This window comes from Taudactylus pleione, unplaced genomic scaffold (assembly GCF_031769625.1).
Source record: "Taudactylus pleione unplaced genomic scaffold, aTauple2 ptg000506l, whole genome shotgun sequence".
Taxonomy (NCBI): Eukaryota; Metazoa; Chordata; class Amphibia; order Anura; family Myobatrachidae; genus Taudactylus; species Taudactylus pleione.
Genome location: NW_028284908.1, coordinates 587,501 through 611,986, shown reverse-complemented (window position 1 = coordinate 611,986; position 24,486 = coordinate 587,501).

Below are 24,486 nucleotides of genomic sequence, written 5' to 3'. Positions count from 1 at the left end.
TAGACAATTGATGGAGGTAGTGTGTCCCCGGTTCCAAATCCCGTCTAGATTCCACTTCACTAGGCAGGCGATACCGAGACTGTACAGAAACGTCAGAAAAAGTGTCCTCAGTGTCCTGAAAAATGCCGTTGTACACAATGTCCACTTAATCACGGACATGTGGACAAGTGGAACAGGGCAGACTAAGGACTATATGACTGTGACAGCCCACTGGGTAGATGTATCACCTTATGCAGCAACAGCAGCAGCGTCACCAGTAGCAGCATCTCAGAAACGCCAGCTCGTTACAAGGCAGGCTACGCTGTGTATCACCGGTTTCAGTAAGAGGCACACCGCCGACAACCTCTTAGAGAAACTGAGGGAAATCATCGCCCAGTGGCTTACCCCACTTAGACTCTCCTGGGGATTTGTGATATCTGACAACGCCAACAATATTGTGCGGGCATTACATCTGGGCAAATTCCAGCACGTCCCATGTTTTGCTCACACAATAAACTTGGTGGTGCAGAATTTTCTGAAAAGCGACAGGGGCGTGCAGGAGACGCTTTGGGTGGCCCGAAAAATTTCTGGCCACTTTCGCCATTCAGCGACTGCGTGCCGAAGACTGGAGCGCCAGCAAACACTCTTGAACCTGCCCCGCCATCACCTGAAGCAAGAGGTTGTGACGCGGTGGAACTCAACCCTCTATATGCTTCAGAGGATGGAGGAGCAGCAAAAGGCCATACAAGCCTATACATCCACCTATGACATAGGCAAAGGAGGGGGTATGCACCTGACTCAAGCGCAGTGGAGAATGATTTCCGTGTTGTGCAAGGTTCTCCAGCCCTTCGAACTTGCCACACGTGAAGTCAGTTCAGACACAGCCAGCTTGAGTCAGGTCATTCCCCTCATCAGGCTTTTGCAGAAGCAGCTGGAGAAAGTGAAGGAGGAGCTAAGACGGAGCGATTCCGCTCGGCATGTGGGACTTGTGGATGAAGCCCTTCATTCGCTTTGCCAGGATTCCAGGGTGGTCAATCTGTTGAAATCAGACCACTACATTTTGGCCACCGTGCTTGATCCTAGGTTTAAAGCCTATGTGGTGTCTCTCTTTCCGGCCGACACAAGCCTGCAGAGGTGCAAAGACCTGCTGGTGAACACACTGTCAGCTGAAGCGGAACGTGACACGTCAACGGCTCCTTCTTCATTTTCTCCCGCAACTGGGGCTGCCAGGAAAAAACTTAGGTATCCTAAGCAACCCGCTGGCGGTGATGCAGGGCAGGCAGGACCAAGTTTGGACATCTGGTCCGGACTGAAGGACCTGGCAACAATTTCTGACATGTCTACTGTCACTGCATATGATACTGTCACCATTGACAGAATGGTGGAGGATTACATCGGTGACAGCATCCAAGTAGGCATGTCAGACAGTCCATACCTGTACTGGCAGGAAAAAGAGGCAATTTGGAGGCCCCTGTACAAGCTGGCTCTATTTTACCTGAGTTGCCCCCCCTCCAGTGTGTACTCCGAAAGAGTGTTTAGTGCAGCCGGGAACCTTGTCAGCGAAAGGCGTAGGAGGTTGCTTCCACAGAATGTGGAGAAGATGATGTTCATCAAAATGAATTATCAGCTCTTCCAGGGAGACCAGCCTCCAGAAGGTACAGAGGGACCTGTGGTGGTGGATTCAAGTGGGGACGAGTTAATACTTTGTGAGGATGAGGATGTACACACTGAAGAGGGTGAGGAATCGGTGGATGAGGAGGATGAGGATGACATCTTGCCTCCGTAGAGCCAGTTTGTGCAGGGACACATTAATTGCCAGCTTGTTTTGTGGGGGCCCAAACGAACCAATCATTTCAGCCACAGTTGTGTGGCAGACCCTGGCGCTGAAATGATTGATTTGTTAAAGTGTGCATGTCCTGTTTATACAACATAAGGGTGGGTGGGAGGGCCCAAGGACAATTCCATCTTGCACTTCTTTTTTTTCTTTGCATTATGTACAGTTTGGGGCCTAGTTTTTCTAACTGCCATCCTGTCTGCCACTGCAGTGTCACTCCTAGATGGGTCACGTGTTTGTGCCGCCCACTCGTGTCGCTTAGCATAGTCATCCAGCTACCTCGGTGCAACCTTTTGGACATGAAAACACTATTGTGAGGTGTGAGGTGTTCAGAATAGACTGGAAATGAGTGGAAATTAAGGTTATTGAGGTTAATAATAGCATAGGAGCAGAGAAACCAACAAATTCTGTGATTTTAGCTGTTTTTATGCTTTTTAAAAAAAAAATACAGATCCAAAACACAAAACCCAGAACCCAAAACACGGAAGGGTGGTTTTGGCAAAACCAATCCAGATCCAAAACACGAAGAAAGATCCAGATCCAAAACCAAAACACAAAACACGAAAAGTGGCCGGTGCACACCCCTAGTATTTATACATGCGTCCTTATTTTGCGGCCGCATCATTGATTGTGCGTTCCTATGATCCCTCCTTAATTTGTGCGGGAAACTAAACACTATTTATGGCTTGGTGTGTCTCGTGTCGAGGTTGCGTTTTTGGATTGTTGGAGGTTACCTTGGTTGGAGTTTCTTGTTTGCGGATTTTGGAGTTGGCGTGGTTGGGAGTTTATTTTATTTGCTATATTTGCGTTCTTATTTTCCGGACGCTTTTTTTTTGGACTTTTTTTTGGCCTCGTTTCTTGATTTGGTAAGTTTTGGGAAGTCTAACTTTGGTTCAGTTTGTGTCTCCTTCTTTTTCATATTTTTCTAAAGTTTTTTTTTCAAAATTTCATCTCTGTTAGGTTTTTATTTGGCTCGGCCCCAAAGACCTTTTGATCGGGAATCTTATATATTAGCTCTTGGTAAGTCCATTTTTTAACTTGTATTTGCGAACTAATTAGCGCATTTTTATCTGTTTGTATAGTCACTTGTATTTGCGAACTAATTAGCGCATTTTTATCTGTTTGAATAGTGACTTGTATTTGTGAACTAATTAGCGCATTTTTATCTGTTTGTATAGTGACTTGTATTTGTGAAATAATTAGCGCATTTTTATCTGTTTGTATAGTGACTTGTATTTGCGAACTAATTAGCGCAATTTTAAATGCTTATTCATCCTGTAAAATTGTTTGTGTTTTCCCTTTAGCGTTTTTTGCTTACATTTGACCCCAATTTGACGTACTGTGTGCAATGTAGTTTTGCTCGTTGGCCAAATGTGTGTTTCGCCTATTTTATGTTTTGTCTTGCACCAAATTTCCAAACATAAATGCACAGACTAAACAGTTTTTTTTTATTATTGGGAATATTTACAGTTTGGACGTATCATGACAATACCCCGGCATGTAAGCAGCAATGGATGGTATCATCAAGCTAAGTTGTTTTAATTTTATTTTGGGGTGGGTAAAAAGCCTTACATTCACATCTTGCCATTTCAGGTTGATCTGGGTCGGATTGTTCTGGCCATGCTCCCGGAAGCCGACCAACCTCAATCTCGTCCCAGGCGTAGGCATCGTAGGCGTGCAAGGCCCCAGATATTTCGAACACGTGTCACCCTTTTTGGAATGCCCGATGATGAGGTTTTAAGATGCTACCGTCTTCCTCCCAAAATCATCATAGACACTCTCTCATTAATAGAGAGTGATCTTGAGCGGCAAATTGACAGTCCTACAGCAATACCACCACTTACTCAATTTATGGCGGTGTTACATTTCTGTGCCTCAGGATCGTTTCAAACAACGGTGGGAATAGTGGCGGGCATCTCACAATCCTCCTCTTCCAGGATCCTGAGGGCAGTGATGGAGGCACTTTTCAAGCACCTCCATCATTTTATTAAAATGCCTTTGGATATGGGTGCCCTTAGTGTGGCCAAGGCCAATTTTTACCAAATAGCTGGCTTCCCACACATCATAGGGGTTGTGGATGGTACTCACATACCACTTCAGCCTCCAGCACGGCTGGAGGCCATATTTCGCAACCGTAAACACTATCACTCCCTGAATGTAATGGTGGTATGTGATGCCTCCCTCCAGATCCTGTCCCTGAATGCAAAATTACCAGGAAGTGCACATGACTCCTTCGTCATCCGGCAATCAGGGATATGGCACAAATTAACCAACCTACAAGCTGGTGATGCGTGGCTTCTGGGTAAGTGGAGACCTTTAGTACATAACAATGTTATGCTTGATACACAGTGATCCTGATGTTGTCTATTCTTTTTCACAGGAGACAGTGGCTACCCTTGCATGCCCTGGCTGCTCACTCCTTATTTGGCTCCCACACCAGGCCCACAAAGTGAGTTTAATACCGCACTTACAGCCACCAGGCAAGTGGTGGAGCGCTGTATCGGCCTTTTAAAAGGCCGATTCAGATGCCTCCACCGCTCTGGTGGCGAGCTCATGTATTTGCCGGATATGGTTTCGCAAATTGTGGTCCTGTGTGGGATATTTCACAACATCGTCATAAGAAGTGGTGTCCCAATGCAGCCAGAGGATGCCTTACCTGAGGATGGCCCCCCCGAGGTTGGTCGGAGGTCAGTATGTGGGGGGGCCATACGCGATGATGTGGTGGCCAGATATTTTAGGTAATTATTGACCAAACAACAGTGTTTATACCCAATGTGTTACGGTTTGTTTGCGTTCATCTTTTTTTAAAATAATTTTTTCCCCATCTTCTGTTTGTTTGCATAATCTTTGGCACTCCCACGATGACTACTTCCTGCTACCCTTCAAAAACCATTATGTGGAAACTTGTGGAATATATTATGTAACCCATATTGCAACGCCATATTTGTGGAATCATGTGAGCATGGTCCTTCGTCAACCAGTTCTTGAGTTGTTGTGTGTTTGTTTCCTGTTTTTGGTATGTGGTGTATTTCTGATTATCACTGTGTGTTTTGTTTGTGAGTGACCACTTTGTTTTTTGATTTTTGTTGTGAATACATTTTTTGAGAGTGTAATTTGGTTCCTTTTTGGGCACGTTAGAAGCAAGTGTAACCAGGCTCACAAACGTTACATTTGCCTAAGGGGTAACCCAGTAATGAAGCAAGTTGAGGTAAAATGTAATATGTTTTCGGGGTACAAACCAACACACCAAGGAATCCTGTACAATCAGTTGGCTTCGTAAGATCGGCCTAAGCAGCTTGCCCACCAAATAGGAACCTGTAAAATGTTGTAAACTATAATGTTGCCCACCCCAAAAAAGGAAAATTACATTGGTACTGGTAGGTGTTTCTTGTGCCTGTTTGCCTTCAAAATACAACACACAATCTTTAGTGAGAATAATTGGCAATCCTTGCTTGAAGAGTCTACTTATGTCAGTGTAAAGAATCTTTGATTTACAAAAAAAGCATGAGACAGAGCGTTAATTATAACTGATTTATTTGTAAACAATTAAAAAAAAAAAAAAAAAAAAAACTAATTCCTAAGGAGGACCGCCAGATGGTCAAGGCCCTGCAGCAGCCCGGTGACCTGCTCCCGCATACGGGCCACACACTGACATATTGCAGCCCGACGCCTCTGTTCCTCTGTGGGTGACAAAAGTTTGGGGATTAATACATGAATAATGAAGCCACATTCAAAAACAACACAAAACAAGCAAACCAAAACTTGTGAAAAAAACCATCATTACACGGATAAAACCCAGCACCCCAAAATGTTGTAGCCCAAAAATACAAGGGCCCAAAAAAAAGGCCCACAGGTGTGATATGTGTATGTTGAAATCAGCAGGAACAGGTAAAGACAACCCCAAAAAAAACAAAAAGGCGACAAAAAGCACACAAAAAAGGTGACGACACATGATTACATACAAACAGTTTGTGGTGCCAAAAAAAAACAAACAAAAACATACCGTTCTGCAAAACGCCAGAGCGAGAAGCCACTCCCTCGACCTACTCTGAGGTGGCTACATTCCCCAAACCTAGGGGCAGGGTGTTGGCTGAATCCTGGGAGGGGGTATTTGGAGGAGGGGCAGTTGGAGGAGAGGGGGAATTGGGCTGGAGGGGAAGTAGCCCCGAAATCTCGGCCACAGGGTCTGGGGAGGAGGGGGTTATTGAGGAATTGGGGGTTGGCGAGAGGGGCCGGGACCGGCGTCTTGTCTGCCGATGACGCCGTAGTCTTTGCTGTGCCCCTAAAAGATGTTAAAAAAATTGTGGTTAGTTTCAACATGAATCCAAAAAATAAAAATTTTTAAGACAACACAAATAGGAAAACATGGCCATGCAGATATGAGTACAATGAATAAATAGGACAGACATGAAAACATGGCCATGCAGATATGAGTACAATGAATAAATAGGACAGACATGAAAACATGGCCATGCAGATATGAGTACAATGAATAAATAGGACAGACATGAAAACATGTACACGCAGATATGAGTACAATGAATAAATAGAACAGACATGAAAACATGCACACGCAGTTAGGGCCCACAAGATAAACATGAAAACCACAGTCCATAAAACTTACTTTCCACGATCTGCATGCGAAAGCATGCCAGCAAGCGGGGCGTCCGCCGGTGCAGGTCCGACCACCTGCGCTCCAGCTGGTCGATATGTCGGCGTGAGCCGAAGGAGCGCAGGCGGTGACGTACTTCCACATATGCGGAACGCTTTCTGCGATTTGTGATGGGTGGAGGCTGCCTGGTGATCCGCCTGTCCATCACCTCCGTGAGCACCAGCAGCTCGCGCCTGGTGAATGCGGCGGCTCTCATGATGGCAATGGTGTATTTTGTAAAAATTAATTTTAATAAAGCACCAAAAAAAAATTTGATTGGCTAATGTATTTTGGAAATTAACAGGACCAATACTATTGGTTAGTGTATGAGTCATGTGTCCGACAGGGCCACAAATCTCTTGAGAGTTATGATAGGCTTGATGCAGTGACATGCGTAAGCAAATTTAAATAAAGAAATGAACCACAGAAAATTTGTAGGGATACAAACAAATAGAACAATTGTTTAATTGGGGCTAACATGTATTTTGACCAATAAAAGCGAATGTTTAAGCCGTACGTATTCTGCGAGTAAACACAAACACGGACAAGAGTAAAGTTTATTGCATTGTGTTGAAAAAAAAAAAAAATTAAGCTAATTGATACATTGATTGGCAGGATACGATTGAGGGAGGTAGGCCGAAAAAACGAGCAGGTAATCGGAATCTGACAGGCCCACTTCCGGTTTGTACTTGTGCGTGCGTTCCCTTCAAGCCATTTCGGGGATGTACGCTCGCTATTTGGCACGCTCGTTAGTTAGAGGAGGGGTCTGTTGAGTTTGGGGCGGATTTTTTTCTGCGTACGAAAATACGAGCGAGTGCTTGAATTTAAATATTTTTTTACGTACGCCGAACGTACGTACGCCCACTTGCGTCCGGGTCTGAATCAGGGCCTTAGTTTATATATGTATGTGTTCTGAGTTGGGTACGGGATGCCGGCACTCGGGATGCTGCTGCAATTAGACACGTAGGTCTGCTAATGACTGCAATGGCAAAGCTATAATATAGAGACATCCAAAGCTAGCATAGAGATGCCCACTACCGCTTTCGCACATCCGTAATACCTCGCAATCCTGCGTATACATGGGAACATTGAGTAACATCAAGAAACATCGGCCCCTCATGCACAATTACAACAGGTCTGACCTTACTAAGATTGTTGCATGCAGTGAGTACACAACCTGCGTATACCGTCGCAGTGACTAATTTATGCACACCCCCATGCAACGGCGTTCAAATGGACAGACATGCCTGCGTTTCTCCGACCACCCCCAAACACTGACGTCCCGTTCCTCCATCTGCGATGGCTTTGTATCTGTGTGAGTGATCGCAGTGCTAACTCGCACACGTGCACTGTGCTGCATCATACGTATGCGCAGCAATAGGCCGTCTGCGCACGCTATTGCAATAATGATCAATGCTAAATCAGGCCCTATGTATGTGTATATATGTGTGACTGTACAGTGTGTATGTGTACTGTATAGATGTGACTGTATATATGTATGTGTACTGTATAGGTGTGTGACTACAGGGTGTATGTGTACTGTATATGTGTTTGACTGTACATTGTGTATGTGTACTGTATAGGTGTGTGACTGTACATTGTGTATGTGTACTGTATAGGTGTGTGACTGTACAGTGTGTATGTGTACTGTATAGGTGTGTGAGTGTATAGTGTGTATGTGTACTGTATAGTTGTGTGACTGTATATATGTATGTGTACTCAAATAATACACAATGGACCCAGGTGTCAAATGGCGCTGAATATCAACATAAATAGGAAGATAAAAAACATATATAAAAGTGTCTCAAATGATACTTAATCCTTATGTCTGTGACTCGCGTAGAGATGTGATCACTTATCCTTTTTAAGGGTCCTGAACTGCAAAGATGTTCTCCAATATGGATATGAAAGTAGAAAAACATAAAAAAATACTCTCATTAATAACTCTTTGAAAGGGTCATTTGGTTGAGGGTTTTTTTTAAACAGTGTTCTAGACACAAAACCTACCCAACTTACACAAAGCAAGTTGGAAATAAATATGTAAAGGTAATCTTTCCTTATTTTTCTATTGGGAGATCTGGACGTACCCCAACTTACACTCTAGAAGATGGGGTAAATCCTATAGAGGTATCTTTTCCATAGAATCAAGATGAAATGCGTACCAAAATTCACAACACATGGAGTATGTTCAAACTCACAAAGGTTTATTTTCTCTGGTTCTTACATATGCTTCTTCGTATCACTCCAGAAAGACTCATATATCAATATGATAAATAAAACTTATGTCAATATTCAAATAGATTTATTAAGTAAACAAGGACCTTATCAAAGGTCCACATGCAAACAATAAAACATGAAAAACAAGGCCCGGATCGAGGGTGCTATTTATCTACTCCACCTGCGGGTGTTTGGTCTAGAAAGTCCGGACAGTTAAATTCAACAAGTCACAGGCAGGGAAGTCCCAAGATGAGGAAATGTAGAAAAGAAAAAATCCCAATAAACCAACGCGTTTCGATCTACAACAAAGTTGAACGTAGAGAGCAGAGTGGAGAGTGAAGGGAGATGAGACCAGAGATGTATATGGGAGAAGATTGGGTGAGGGCTTTGTAAGCGAGCGTGAGAACCTTCTATTGGTTCTAAAAGGGAAGGGGATCTTTATCAAGGGAACTTTATCCTTATAAAGGATCTTTATCAAGCTGTATGGGACTCAATGGCCTTAAGGTCTTTATATACCCTTAGTAATCAATAAAGACGATGTTAATTAGTTCAATTGGCAGGGGAACCCTGCCTCTGGATACCTAATAATATCCAAACTACTTTCTATCAAATCTAATTGATGATCCAGGGTCCCGTCCAGCGTGTTCCTTCTCCCGCATTGTGTCATCACGCTGCATCCTCCTGTATGGAGCCCGCGTTTTCCAAGCAATTCACTCCCTTGTGGTCTGTGTCACCGGAAGTCATCCTCGATCACCGGAAGTGGTCGCTTCCACTTGCTGATGGTGCAGGTTCTGGTTAAGTTGTTTAGAAGTGACTCCCTCCATCATGGTTTGTATTTTCCGGCACCGGAAGTTGCCCTCCATCACCGGAAGTGGTAGCGTCCACATGCTGGTAGCGCGGATACTAGTTGAGTTTGTGCCGCCATAAGTGACACACAGTTTCATGCTACATAAATATAAAATGAATTAATTAAAACACCAAAACATACAGTATAACAAACAGGATGCTAGCCGAAAAAGAATCTTCACATATATTTAAAACTCGAGGAGGCATCTACATAAAATTATGGGTGATTAAATTAGTGTATATGGATCTATACAATCTACACTCAGAATCAAACAATAAGAATTACTGCCATAAAGGACCACATAAAATAGTCAGACTAAATATAAATAATGCCCATATAAAATCTAAAATAGAGCACATAAAAAAATATCAATAAAAAATGTATCAAATGAAAGAAGAGCCAATAAAAAAGCAAATATCTCATACAAGATACATACATACAAATGTCAGTCAGTCCTATAGGAATACACCCGCTCAACCTCTGTATGAAATAAAACCTGACTATAAAAACAATTTAGTCTCAAAGTCTTTGTTCAAAACCCCAGGAACCAGAGTTTTATCATTTAAAATGCACTTAATTTCTTCTCTGGCAAGGGCAGAATTTTGATCCTTGCATCTGAGGGATCCTGTCACGATTTTCAAGGCACAAAAACTCCTAATTTCGTTAGTAGAGCAGTCATGAGTTGTTTTAAAATGGGCTGAAAGAGAGTGTTTATCAAGTCCGTTCCTGATGCTTCGGAGTTGTTCCCCTAATCTGGTCTTTAAGGGGGTCATTCAGACACACTCGCGAGCGGCAGTACGCTCGCAAGTGGGTCGATGTTCCCCACTGCGCATGCGCACAATGGAGGGAGCTCCATCGTGCGCATGCGCGAGACCCGGCGAGCGACGGGCTTTCCATCGCTCGGGGTCTCGCACCAAAGGGGGCGTGCTGTCGATGTTGATTGACAGCACGCCCCCTTTGGTGGGCGTGCCGGAGGCGTGCCTGCCAGACGGAGGCGTTCCCATGGGAACACCTACCGTCTGAAGCCAGCCCCACTGACATCACTAGTGATGTCAGTGGGAGTGATTTTGGCTCTGATAGAGCCAAAATCACTCCTGGCCCTGCGGCTGGGAAACCCGACCGCAGGGTTTCCCTCGCAAGTCCGATGGTCGCGATGGTCAAGACCATCGCGACCATCTTTTTGCACGCTCGTATATGCTGTGGGTGGTGACCCACAGCTATACGAGCGTCCAGGAGGACGCTCCATAGTAATGGAGGTGGGCCTGATTCAGAGCGAGCGCTCTGGTCAGAGCGTCCGGCTCTGAATCAGGGCCTAAGGCCCTCATTCAGACCCACTCGCAAGCTGCTGTCCACTCGCAAGTGGGTCGATGGTCTGCACTGCGCATGCGTACGACAGAGGAAGCTCCGTCGTGCGCATGCGCGAGACGCGACGAGCGAAGGACTTTCCTTCGCTCGTAGTGTCTGATCAAAGGGGACGTGCTGTCGATGTTGATTGACAGCACGCCCCCTTTGGTGGGCGTGCCAGGGGCGTGCCTGACAGACGGAGGCGTTCCCAAGGGAACGCCTACCGTCAGAAGCCGGCCCCACTGACATCACTAGTGATGTCAGTGGGAGTGATTTTGGCTCTGATAGAGCCAAAATCACTCCTGGCCTTGCGGTTGAGAAACTCAACTGCAGGCTTCTGCTCGCAGTGGCGATGGTCGCGATGGTCAAGACCATCGCGACCATCATCCTGCACGCTCGTATATGCTGTGGGTGGTGACCCACAGCTATACGAGCATCCAGGAGGACGCTCCATTTTAATGGAGGAGGGCCATGATTCAGAGCGAGCGCTCTGGTCAGAGCGTCCGGCTCTGAATCAGGGCCTAAAGCTGGCCACACACTAGACCAACTTACATCCAACCAGCCAACTTGTTGATTGGTTGGAATGAAAATCTGGTAAGGAATACAATCAGCAATTTGCTCCCAAACGCTGGGAAATGAACCAAAACTGTTGTTTGAACAAATTGTTTAGATCAAACATTTAACAAACTTGTCTGACCGACCATTTTCATCTCTTTTTTGGCATTTAGTAGCAAATTGCTGATCATCATTTACTCCCATACGTTACCAGATTTTCATTCCAACCAATCAACAAGTTGGCTGGTTGGATGTAAGTTGGTCTAGTGTGTGGCCAGCTTAAGTCCCTAGTAGTTCCTTTTTAATTATATATTATATATATATGTGATCGCTAGCAAGACATTAGCACGCCCACTATGTCTTGCCGTACGATTGCGCTATGTATTTAGCCTGTCTTAAGATGCCCACTTTCCCTTAGTAACATACGTCATCTCCAGGAAGTGTATTAAACAATCGGTAACATCGAGTAACATCGGACCCATACGCAGCACTTGTGACTGACCATACCCTACCGCAAACACTGCGAGTGCTGCTGTGTGTAATTCAGCCATGAGACATATACTATGACACTGTGTATTAATTATGCACGCCTCTGAAATGGCGTTAAGACGCTCAGACACACCTGTATTCGCACCACCGCTCCCCCTTTTCCATTGATCAACCCCAGTCACCACCCACAAACGGCTCGTCCTGTCACTCAATCTAGCGAGGCGTCTTTGTAGAAGGGGCGATCGCTTTGCGATCACATGGACTGGTTCGCACACACGCACTGCGTGTTATACGCATGCGCACATTGCAAACATTGGCAGGCTACGTGCGAACGCAGCTTATCGAACTGGCCTGAATCGAGCCCTCTCGATTCTAGATTCCCATAATAAAAGAAATTAAAAATGTATAGTTTTTTTTTTTAAATCATGTTCATCTATATCTGTGTATGTGTGAGATACTACGTGGCATAATTATCCAGTAATATCTGCTACAACTTAGTACATGGTGGACACATTGATTTTGTTATTTTATGAAATGTTCTGCTTCCAAATCTGTACAGGTATCAGGGGAACAGATGTCTCTCTGGAAGAAAGAAACACAGTACATTTATTCCTATCACGCCCAGCTTCCTAATGTAACCCTGGATATAAATCAAGACAAATAATTATTTTCACCTTACGGTGGCACGCGGCTTCTTTCGTGCATAACTTCTGAGCCGGCTTTGATAAAATACAACCATCCGCTAAGTCATTAATCAAAGACAATTTCTAAATAATAAAATGTTTCCTTGTGTCTCATGTGTATAGATCATTACATGCATGGATTAGATTCTGCATCAGCACCACGTGGAGGACTGTGAATCGCTGCCCTTAAGAAAGATTCTAGGCCTGACGCAGACGCCCAACTGCGACTTTATGCCAATGCCAGTACCAAGTCTTTCCCTGGTGTACATCCGTGCAAGGACTGAGACGCCCACATTCAGCCCCTGCAGACACTGTAATACTGCCGGGTCATTAGACGCCACAGTCAGTTGCACCATTGTAACTTGCACCATCCCTGTGTCAGACCCCAGGGTGGGTGGGGCTATTGGGGGGGGGGCGAGACGGGGTATGTGAACGTAGGCATTGGGCATATCGATGCATCCAAAGTACATTAAGGGTGTGTAAATGCCAATTGCAACAATAATGGCAACCAAACGGATACTGGCATGTTTGCCTGGCCACATTGGCCAAATAATAAGTAACCAAGTGGCTTGGAGCATCTGCATTGCTAAGCGAACCAGATGCTATTTTATGACACTTCATAACCATATGTGCAGCCTTCCCTTCCACCACAGTGTACAGTATGTGCAGCCTTCCCTTCCCCCACAGTGTACAGTATGTGCAGCCTTCCCTTCCCCCACAGTGTACAGTATGTGCAGCCTTCCCTTCCCCCCACAGTGTACAGTCTGTGCAGCCTTCCCTTCCCCAAAGTGTACAGTATGTGCAGCCTTCCCTTCCCCCACAGTGTACAGTATGTGCAGCCTTCCCTACGCCCACAGTGTACAGTATGTGCAGCCTTCCCTTCCCCAACATTGTACAGTATGTGCAGCCTTCCCTTCCCCCACAGTGAACAGTATGTGCAGCCTTCCCCACAGTGTACAGTAGGTCCAGCCTTCCCTCCCCCCACAGTGTACAGTATGTGCAGCCTTCCCTTCCCCCACAGTGTACAGTATGTGCAGCCTTCCCTTCCTCCACAGTGTACAGTATGTGCAGCCTTCCCTTCCTCCACAGTGTATAGTATGTGCAGCCTTCCCTTCCACCACAGTGTACAGTATGTGCAGCCTTCCCTTCCACCACAGTGTACAGTATGTGCAGCCTTCCCTTTCCCCACAGTGTACAGTATGTGCAGCCTTACCCACAGTGTACAGTACGTGCAGCCTTCCCTTCCACCACAATGTACAGTATGTGCAGCCTTCCCTTCCCCCACAGTGTACAGTATGTGCAGCCTTCCCTTCCCCCACAGTGTACAGTATGTGCAGCCTTCCCTACGCCCACAGTGTACAGTATGTGCAGCCTTCCCTTCCCCAACATTGTACAGTATGTGCAGCCTTCCCTTCCCCCACAGTGAACAGTATGTGCAGCCTTCCCCACAGTGTACAGTAGGTCCAGCCTTCCCTCCCCCCACAGTGTACAGTATGTGCAGCCTTCCCTTCCCCCACAGTGTACAGTATGTGCAGCCTTCCCGTCCCCCACAGTGTACAGTATGTGCAGCCTTCCCTTCCCCACAGTGTACAGTATGTGCAGCCTTCCCCACAGTGTACAGTATGTGCAGTCTTCCCTTCCCCCACAGTGTACAGTATGTGCAGCCTTCCCTTCCCCCACAGTGTACAGTATGTGCAGCCTTCCCTTCCCCCACAGTGTACAGTATGTGCAGCCGTCCCTTCCACCACAGTGTACAGTATGTGCAGCCTTCCCTTCCCCCACAGTGTACAGTATGTGCAGCCTTCCCTACACCCACAGTGTACAGTATGTGCAGCCTTCCCTTCCCCAACATTGTACAGTATGTGCAGCCTTCCCTCCCCCACAGTGTACAGTATGTGCAGCCTTCCCCACAGTGTACAGTATGTGCAGCCTTCCCTCCCCCCACAGTGTACAGTATGTGCAGCCTTCCCTCCCCCAACAGTGTACAGTATGTGCAGCCTTCCCTTCCCCCACAGTGTACAGTATGTGCAGCCTTCCCTTCCCCCACAGTGTACAGTATGTGCAGCCTTCCCTTCCCCACAGTGTACAGTATGTGCAGCCTTCCCCACAGTGTACAGTATGTGCAGCCTTCCCTTCCACCAGTGTACAGTATGTGCAGCCTTCCCTTCCCCCACAGTGTACAGTATGTGCAGCCTTCCCTTCCCCCACAGTGTACAGTATGTGCAGCCTTCCCTTCCCCCACAGTGTACAGTATGTGCAGCCTTTCCCACAGTGTACAGTATGTGCAGCCTTCCCTTCCCCCACAGTGTACAGTATGTGCAGCCTTCCCTTCCCCCACAGTGTACAGTATGTGCAGCCTTCCCTTCCCCCACAGTGTACAGTATGTGCAGCCTTCCCCACAGTGTACAGTATGTGCAGCCTTCCCCACAGTGTACAGTATGTGCAGCCTTCCCTTCCCCCACAGTGTACAGTTTGTGCAGCCTTCACTTCCCCACAGTGTACAGTATGTGCAGCCTTCCCCATAGTGTACAGTATGTGCAGCCTTCCCCACAGTGTACAGTATGTACAGCCTTCCCTTCCCCACAGTGTACAGTATGTGCAGCCTTCCCTTCCCCCACAGTGTACAGTATGTGCAGCCTTCCCTTCCCCACAGTGTACAGTATGTGCAGCCTTCCCTTCCCCACAGTGTACAGTATGTACAGCCTTCCCTTCCCCCACAGTGTACAGTATGTGCAGCCTTCCCTTCCCCACAGTGTACAGTATGTGCAGCCTTCCCCACAGTGTACAGTATGTGCAGCCTTCCCTTCCCCACAGTGTACAGTATGTGCAGCCTTCCCTTCCCCCATAGTGTACAGTATGTGCAGCCTTCCCTTACCCCACAGTGTATGCATCATACTTTATTTGTGTCAGACCTGTGATCAGTGCTTTGTATTTCTACTTATTTTTAAACACTATTGCAGCAGCTTTAATGTATTTGCATAAATGGGCGTGCTTGATGGGATGTAGTTATGACCTGGCGGCCGCAAGGGTTTCCCGACAAGGGATTTAAGATAGGCATCAAATTACCAACGCCTATCTTAATCCCGACGCCAGAACACCAAAGGATGCCAGCCAGAATGAGGTAAGTCCGGGGCACCCTTAGCATTAGCCGGGGGGGGTGGGGTGGGGTGGGAGGGTTAGGTTTAGGGAGCATATCAGGGTTAGGGTTAGGTTTGGGTGGTGGGCTAGGCACCCCCCCAGGAGGGTTAGGTTTAGGGTGCAGTAATGGTGGGTTAGGGTTAGGCACCCCCAGGGGGAGGTTAGGATTAGGCACTAGGGGTGAAGGTTAGGCACCACTAAGGGAGGGTTAGTGTTAGGGGGGGAAGAGGAGTAGGGATAGGGTACTTACCTGCCCTGTCAGGATCTTCTCCCTTCGGGCCGCCGGGATCAGGATATGAATCGCCGGGACTTCACACCTATTCCGTGCTTGAGATGTTTCCATCCAATCAGATGCAGGCTGTGCCCAACATCATCATCATTAACTTACACTGGGGTTTGAGCACCCACATGTCAGGCCCCTCCAGGCAAACATGGCAGCATATGTTCCGTGGCAATTCACATTTAGACACCCTTAATGTACAGTAGCTTGGTTGCACCTGCACATACCCCATCTCAGGTATGGATTAAAAGATCTACAATAATTAGATAGACAGGCAATAAGTCGATAGGTACAAAAGGTCGACAGATACAAAAGGTCAACATAGATAAAGATCGACAGGTGTCAACATGGTCAAAAGGTTGACATTGGAATGATTGGCACTAAAATGGTTGATGCATGGTTTGTTTCGTTTTCTAACCCTAATTTTCATCCTAACCCTAACCCTCCCTCCTGGTGCCTAACTCTAACATTGGGATAAGTGCCTAACCCCAACTGTCCCTCCTAGTGCCTAACCCCAACTGTCCCTCCTAGTGCCTAACCCCAACTGTCCCTCCTAGTGCCTAACCCCAACTGTCCCTCCTAGTGCCTAACCCCAACTGTCCCTCTTAGTGCCTAACCCCAACTGTCCTGCTTAGTGTCTAACCCCAACTGTCCCTCCTAGTGCCTAACCCCAACTGTCCCTCCTAGTGCCTAACCCCAACTGTTCCTCCTAGTGCCTAACACCAACTGTTCCTCCTAGTGCCTAACCCCAACTGTCCCTCTTAGTGCCTAACCCCAACTGTCCCTCCTAGTGCCTAACTCCAACTGTCCCTCCTAGTGCCTAATCCCAACTGTCCTTCCTAGTGCCTAACCCCAACTGTCCCTCTTAGTGCCTAACCCCAACTGTCCTGCTTAGTGTCTAACCCCAACTGTCCCTCCTAGTGCGTAACCCCAACTGTCCCTCCTAGTGCCTAACCCCAGCTGTCCCTCCTAGTGCCTAACCCCAACTGTCCCTCTTAGTGGCTAACCCCAACTGTTCCTCCTAGTGCCTAACCCCAACTGTCCCTCTTAGTGCCTAACCCCAACTGTCCCTCTTAGTGCCTAACCCCAACTGTCCAACCTAGTGCCTAATTCTAACATCAGGATAAGTGCCTAACCCCAACTGTCCCCCCTAGTGCCTAACCCCAAATGTCTCTCCTGGTGCCTAACCCCAACTGTCCCTCCTAGTGCCTAACCCCAACTGTCCCTCCTAGTGCCTAACCCCATCTGTCCCTCTTAGTGCCTAACCCCAACTGTTCCTCCTATTGCCTAACCCCAACTGTCCCTCTTAGTGCCTAACTCCAACTGTCCCTCTTAGTGCCTAACCCCAACTGTCCAACCTAGTGCCTAACTCTAACATCGGGATAAGTGCCTAACCCCAATTGTCCCTCCTAGTGCCTAACCCCAACTGTCCCTCCTAGTACCTAACCCCAACTGTCCCTCCTAGTGCCTAACCCCAACTGTCCCTCCTAGTGCCTAACCCCAACTGTCCAACCTAGTGCCTAACTCTAACATCGGGATAAGTGCCTAACCCCAACTGTCCCTCCTAGTGCCTAACCCCAATTGTCCCTCCTAGTGCCTAACCCCAACTGTCCCTCCTAGTGCCTAACCCCAACTGTCCCTCTTAGTGCCTAACCCAAACTGTCCCTCTTAGTGCCTAACCCCAACTGTTCCTCTTAGTGCCTAACACTAACATCGGGATAAGTGCCTAACCCCAACTGTCCCCCCCTAGTGCCTAACCCCAACTGTCCCTCTTAGTGCCTAACCCCAACTGTCCCTCGTAGTGCCTAACCCCAACTGTCCCTCTTAGTGCCTAACCCCAACTGGCCAACCTAGTGCCTAACTCTAACATCTGGATAAGTGCCTAATCCCAACTGTCCCCCCTAGTGCCTAACCCCAAATGTCTCTCCTAGTGCCTAACCCCAACTGTCCCTCCTAGTGCCTAACCCCAACTGTCCCTCCTAGTGCCTAACCCCATCTGTCCCTCTTAGTGCCTAACCCCAACTGTTCCTCCTATTGCCTAACCCCAACTGTCCCTCTTAGTGCCTAACCCCAACTGTCCCTCCTAGTGCCTAACCCCAAATGTCCCTCCTAGTGCCTAACTGCAACTGTCCCTCCTAGTGCCTAACTCCAACTGTCCCCCTTAGTGCCTAACTCCAACTGTCCTGCTTAGTGTCTAACCCCAACTGTCCCTCCTAGTGCCTAACCCCAACTGTCCCTCCTAGTGCCTAACCCCAACTGTTCCTCCTAGTGCCTAACACCAACTGTTCCTCCAAGTGCCTAACCCCAACTGTCCCTCTTAGTGCCTTACCCCAACTGTCCCTCCTAGTGCCTAACTCCAACTGTCCCTCCTAGTGCCTAACCCCAACTGTCCCTCCTAGTGCCTAACCCCAACTGTTCCTCTTAGTGCCTAACCCCAACTGTCCTGCTTAGTGACTACCCCAACTGTCCCTCCTAGTGCCTAACCCCAACTGTCCCTCCTAGTGCCTAACCCCAGCTGTCCCTCCTAGTGCCTAACCCCAACTGTCCCCCTTAGTGCCTAACCCCAAATGTTTCTCCTAGTGCCTAACCCCAACTGTTCCTCCTAGTGCCTAACCCCAACTGTCCCTCCTAGTGCCTAACCCCATCTGTCCCTCTTAGTGCCTAACCCCAACTGTTCCTCCTATTGCCTAACCCCAACTGTCCCTCTTAGTGCCTAACCCCAACTGTCCCTCCTAGTGCCTAACCCCAAATGTCCCTCCTAGTGCCTAACTGCAACTGTCCCTCCTAGTGCCTAACTGCAACTGTTCCTTCTAGTGCCTAACCCCAAATGTCCCTCCTAGTGCCTAACCGCAACTGTCCCTCCTAGTGCCTAACCCCAACTGTCCCTCCTAGTGCCTAACCTCAATTGTCCCTCCTATTGCCTAACTGCAGCTGTCCCTCCTAGTGCCTAACCACAACTGTCCCTCCTAGTGCCTAACCCGAAATGTCCCTCCTAGTGCCTAACCCCATCTAGCCCTCCTAGTGCCTAACTGCAACTGTCCCTCCTAGTGCCTAACCCCAAATGTCCCTCCTACTACCTAACCGCAACTGCCCTTCCTAGTGCCTAACCGCAACTGTCCCTCCTAGTGCCTCTAGCCCCAACTGTCCTATTGCCTCTAGCCTCTAGCTCCCTAGTGCCTCTAGCCTCTAGCCCCCTAGTGCCTCTAGCCCCAACTGTCCCTCCTAGTGCCTAACCACAAATGTCCCTCCTAGTACCTAACCGCAACTGTCCCTCTTAGTGCCTAACCGCAACTGTCCCTCTTATTGCCTAACCACAACTGTCCCTCCTAGTGCCTAACCCCAAATGTCCCTCCTAGTGCCTAACTGCAACTGTGCCTCCTAGTGCCTCTAGCCCCAACTGTCCCTCCTAGTGCCTGACCCCAACTGTCCCTCCTATTGCCTAACCCTAACTGTCCCTCCTAGCGCCTAACCCTAACTGTCCCTCCTAGCACCTAACCCTAACCCTCTAGTAAGTGCCTAAACCTAACCCCTGACTCTAAATTTGTGTGTCAACAATTCCATTGTCGACCTTTTGGCCATGTCGACCTTTTGTCAGTCTTTATTCATGTCTACCTTTTTTGTGTTGACCTTTTGTACCTGTCAACCTATTGCCTGTCTACCAGTTGGGTGTCTACTTAGTCACTGTCAACCTTTTTATTGTAGATCTATTGGTTGGAACCCTTGTGTATGCTTTGTGTACTGTGGTTTTTAGCTGTTTTGAGACTCAGAATGAAGCCAGTCGTATTAAAGTCACATCTGACCCAGGTATGTGAATGGGAGGGAGACACACTGTCATATGCGACCAAACTCTGACCAGGTTGTAAACATTTTTCTAGAGGCATTTTGAGAACTCATTTGTGTCCAGCTATGAATAAGGCCCTGGTGGACATGTCCTAAAACTTCAATTTTTGGAATGTTGTCCGCACTCTGGGGCAGATGTACTAAACTCTGGAAAGTAATAAATTGGAGAGTGATCAACTACCAATCAATAAGTTCCTAACTGTCATTTTTCAATCACAGCCTGTAATATGACAGTTAGGAGCTGAGTGGTTGGCAGTTTATCACTCTTCAATTTATCACTTTCCATAGCTTATTACATCTCCCCATCTGATTGAAGGGATCCTTGAAATCAGAGATCTGTACGGTCAAGACTTTATGTTGACCAACAAGCTTGCTACCTGCCATGCCATCGGCTTGCTTACTGGACTCCACACTGTATTTCTGCCAGCCTCATACCTGCCCTGTCTGTATCTAGCACCCAGGGCATCTGTTCCAGCACCATGTGAACTACTACTACCTGCCTGCCAACTTTAATGTTCTGTCACTTGAGTTCTCTCTTCAATACCCACGGTTACTAAGTCCCTACTATCTGGAGCTTGCCATTGGTGAGGACCTTGAGAAGCGATTTTGTGGGGTCTTATGAACGGTACATGTGTATTACCCTTACAAAAAGTATAATTTCCCCCCCAAAATTGTTCTCTATTTTCTTTTCTTTTGACCTATTTTCTGAGCTGTTCACTGTTTATCATTTCATCCTGTCTATCACAATAATGTGGTGAGTGCGGCTGAAAGTATAATATTAGCCTTTACCTTATTCCTGACATGAGATTTGATGTCATTTGACTGATTAAAAGCACAAGAGAAATAATGACGTCATGCTGTGTCCAAATGACCAACAAATGTGCCTGCATCTCATCACCGCGCGGTTTGCAGATGACAGCGGAGATTAGCGCTTCACCTTTCAGCGGAAATAAATCATTATGGGGTCAGATAAACAGCTGGTTCAGAAAGTCATGTACTGTATATACTGTAGCTAATAATTGTAACATTTATTAGGACTGTGTTTCAGATTAGCCATGCCACCAAATCCCAGTAGCTTAATAAGCGGTGTTCTCTTAAATAATAGTCCAGAATGGCTGCTTCTACCACAAAATATGTATTTTTCTTTTATTAATTAGTTTATTTGTTTGTTTAGCAGTAGAAACAAAAGCTCAAACCAGTCTTTCAGTTCCATACATGTGCTGCCTCCCCCTGCATGCTCAGTAGTGTGGTACAGAGGCCTCCAGGGCAATAAATTACTCTTATCTTTCCAGACTACTTATCGGCAGCTGAGTATCGCACATATCCCACAACAACAAACATTTTTATTAAAGCAGAGATACAAACAAAAAAATAACACTAGTAGCTGTAATAAATGTAAGCTTAATAAATAGTCCCGTAAGTTTTATAGCAGAGCGTCACTTATCTTTCAAAGTAATTTTTCCTATAACAGCATGTTTTTGATTCATGGGAGGAAACCAAGGAACAATGAAAATGGGGGGGGGTTGGGACATATAAGTTGCTTGCAAGCTGCATTATAGTTGGATTTGTATATAAGGTCCCAGTTTCAGGATGACATGAGCGGCACTGTAGTAGTGAACAAGGAGGTAATGGATGGTGATGTCTGAGGTTACAGAGGGCAGTCGCTTGTGACATCTGTTCTCTAGACACAAATAGAAATGCGTATGTACTATTGTCTGATCTTAATGGCGCACCATATACTGTAATAATGTAATGATCATCACAATACTCATTGCCATTATGGCCACCATAATTTCCGTCATCCACCATCATCACCAGCATCATCATCCTCACCACCATCATCATCATTACCTCCATCATCATCATAATATTTCTTACCATCATCATCACTATCATCATCCTCATCATCTCCCTCATCATAATCATCCTCACCATCATTATCATCATCATCTCCATCATCATAATCATCCTCACCATCATCATCTTCCTCACAAGCACCATCATCACCACTGCCACCATTATCATCACTAACATCATCTCCATCATCTTAATCATCCTCACCATCATTATCATCACCACTGCCAGCATCATCATCACTAACATCATCTCCATCATCATAATCATCCTCACCATCATTATCATCACCACTGCCAGCATCATCATCACTAACATCATCTCCATCATCATAATCATCCTTACCATCATCATCTTCCTCGTCACCACCACCATCATCATCATCACCACCCCCATCATATTCATCACCACCACATCATCATCACCATCACAGCCACCACCATCATCACTAACATCATCATCTCCATCATCATGATCATCCTCACCATCACCATCATCATCATCATCACCACTGCCACCATCATCATCACTAACATCATCTCCATCATCATAATCATCCTCACCATCATCATCTTCCTCACCACCACCATCATCATCATCACCACCCCCATCATAATCATCACCACCACCATCATCATCATTACCACCCCATCATAATCATCACCACCACCATCATCATCACCTCCACAGCCACCACCATCATCACTAACATCATCATCTCCATCATCATGATCATCCTCACCATAATCATCAACAGCATCCTCACCACCACTATCGTCACCTCCATCATCACCACTAACATCATCATCACCATCATTACCTCCATAATATATATATATTTGAAATAGCAATTCAGGTTAATTACGGTACATTACCTTTAAAATTGAATAAACTGTAATTCTTGCAGTGTGTACAGTACAATATATATATATACAGTATATATATATTTTTTTTTTTGAGCATGTGACATCTGTAGCCGTTTCACCAATTCAAGCAAAATATTATTTTTAGTTTGTTCTTGTGTGAGGCCAAATGTTCAGCAGCCGCACCGTTCATCAGATGTTACTCAGAGCTTTAATAAGGAGAAAAACAAAACGGAATTCAATTTGCATCTATTAGAGATCTGCGTTATACATTTTCCTGTTCATAGCGCAATTTCTTTTTTTGTGTGTTTACATTGTTTTTACAGACTGTTGGAACAGAATAATTAGTTTACATCTGTCAAAAGAAAATGTTTATTTAATTATTACTAAGATCATACACTTTCATTGTTTAGAATCCTTTGTTTTGCGTTATGTATATACAGTCTCACAACATTCACTTTTGCATGGTGTGCTGCCGTTTAGTGACGGAGGATGTAACAGAAAGTAATTATTATTATCGCCTAAAGGACATATCTAGTATAAATAAATAATAATCTACAGCCAAAACTAAACTGTTCTAAATACGTCTATAACACACAAGTGCAGGGCCATAACTTGGGGTGAGCGAGTGGTGCCGCCAACCGGGGCGCATGGCCTAGGAGACAGCACCATTCTTGCCCTGTGGCACCTGTGTTTGGCATGAAGAGGGTTCAACGGCTGATCTGGTGGAAGCATTTGCCCAAATGTATACAGAGCATTGCTTTGTGCCAGGATGTAACAGAGAAATAGGGAGCTACATCCATGAAGGGTAGGTACTGCCTCCTGCAAAAAGAACAATACATTTTTTAGGGAAATGACCAATGTGTAGGTTTGTCTTATCCTAAGTTGGATATTTTCCAGTGTCTGTGATGTTTAACATTTTAAGCATCACAAAATGTAATAGACTTTAAGTAAAGAGAAAATGGAGCACTGTGAGCAATATTTTGTACAATTTAATTATACAACAGTATAATTTGCTGTTCGGAAATTACTTTATTTTTTAGAAAATTTTTTTGAAGCTGGTTACAATCTCAGCAGAATTTTAAGAATTAAGATAAATGAAAAAAAAAAAACATAACCTTATATGTCAAGTTGGTATAATATTCACTTACCCAATGGCGACTCGTGATGACCTCTACTCTCAAATAATATTTGCCAGACCCTTGATTCCCTCATTATGAAGGAGTCAAGGGTACACCACTGAAGTTTGCCTACCAGGCTACTCATGAAGAGCCTGTAAATTTAAAGAATGGTAACATATCCGGAAATTATACATTTATTAATTTCATCGAGGGTTTACAAGGGCTATATGTAGCATATGGACAATGATTAATGTTGTAAAAATATTTTTTTTTTACAGTATGTGCAAAAATAAAACAAAGCAATAAATGAGTTGATGTGAGGAACACAGCCAAAAAGTTGGTTTTGACCGTCCGCCAGTTATGCTGTCTGCATTGAAATGTCGACAGAGTAATGTTGACCAGAGAATGCTGACACAGTAATAATGTTATTAAAGCATTTTAACTGTGTCTTTAAACATGATAGTAAAGCGTTTGGGTTGGAGAATGCAATTGCAACCAATTAAGCCTATATTATAGAGAACACAACAACTCTGGAACAATGGTAACTAGTGAATTGTGCAAAATTCAAAGAATATAAAAAAAAAACTATATACATGACAATCCTGCATCTTATATAATATATCTGGGCAAAAATATGCCTTTTGTTTCCAGTATAAGTAACCTCATACCGGAGAGCAACATTCATAAATAATATCTTTCTAATGAAACTTTGCAGTTCTGCTCCAATAAACAGTACAAAAATAGATGACATGACGCAGTCTAGGGACAATGTTGTCCATTTTCGTCCGAAA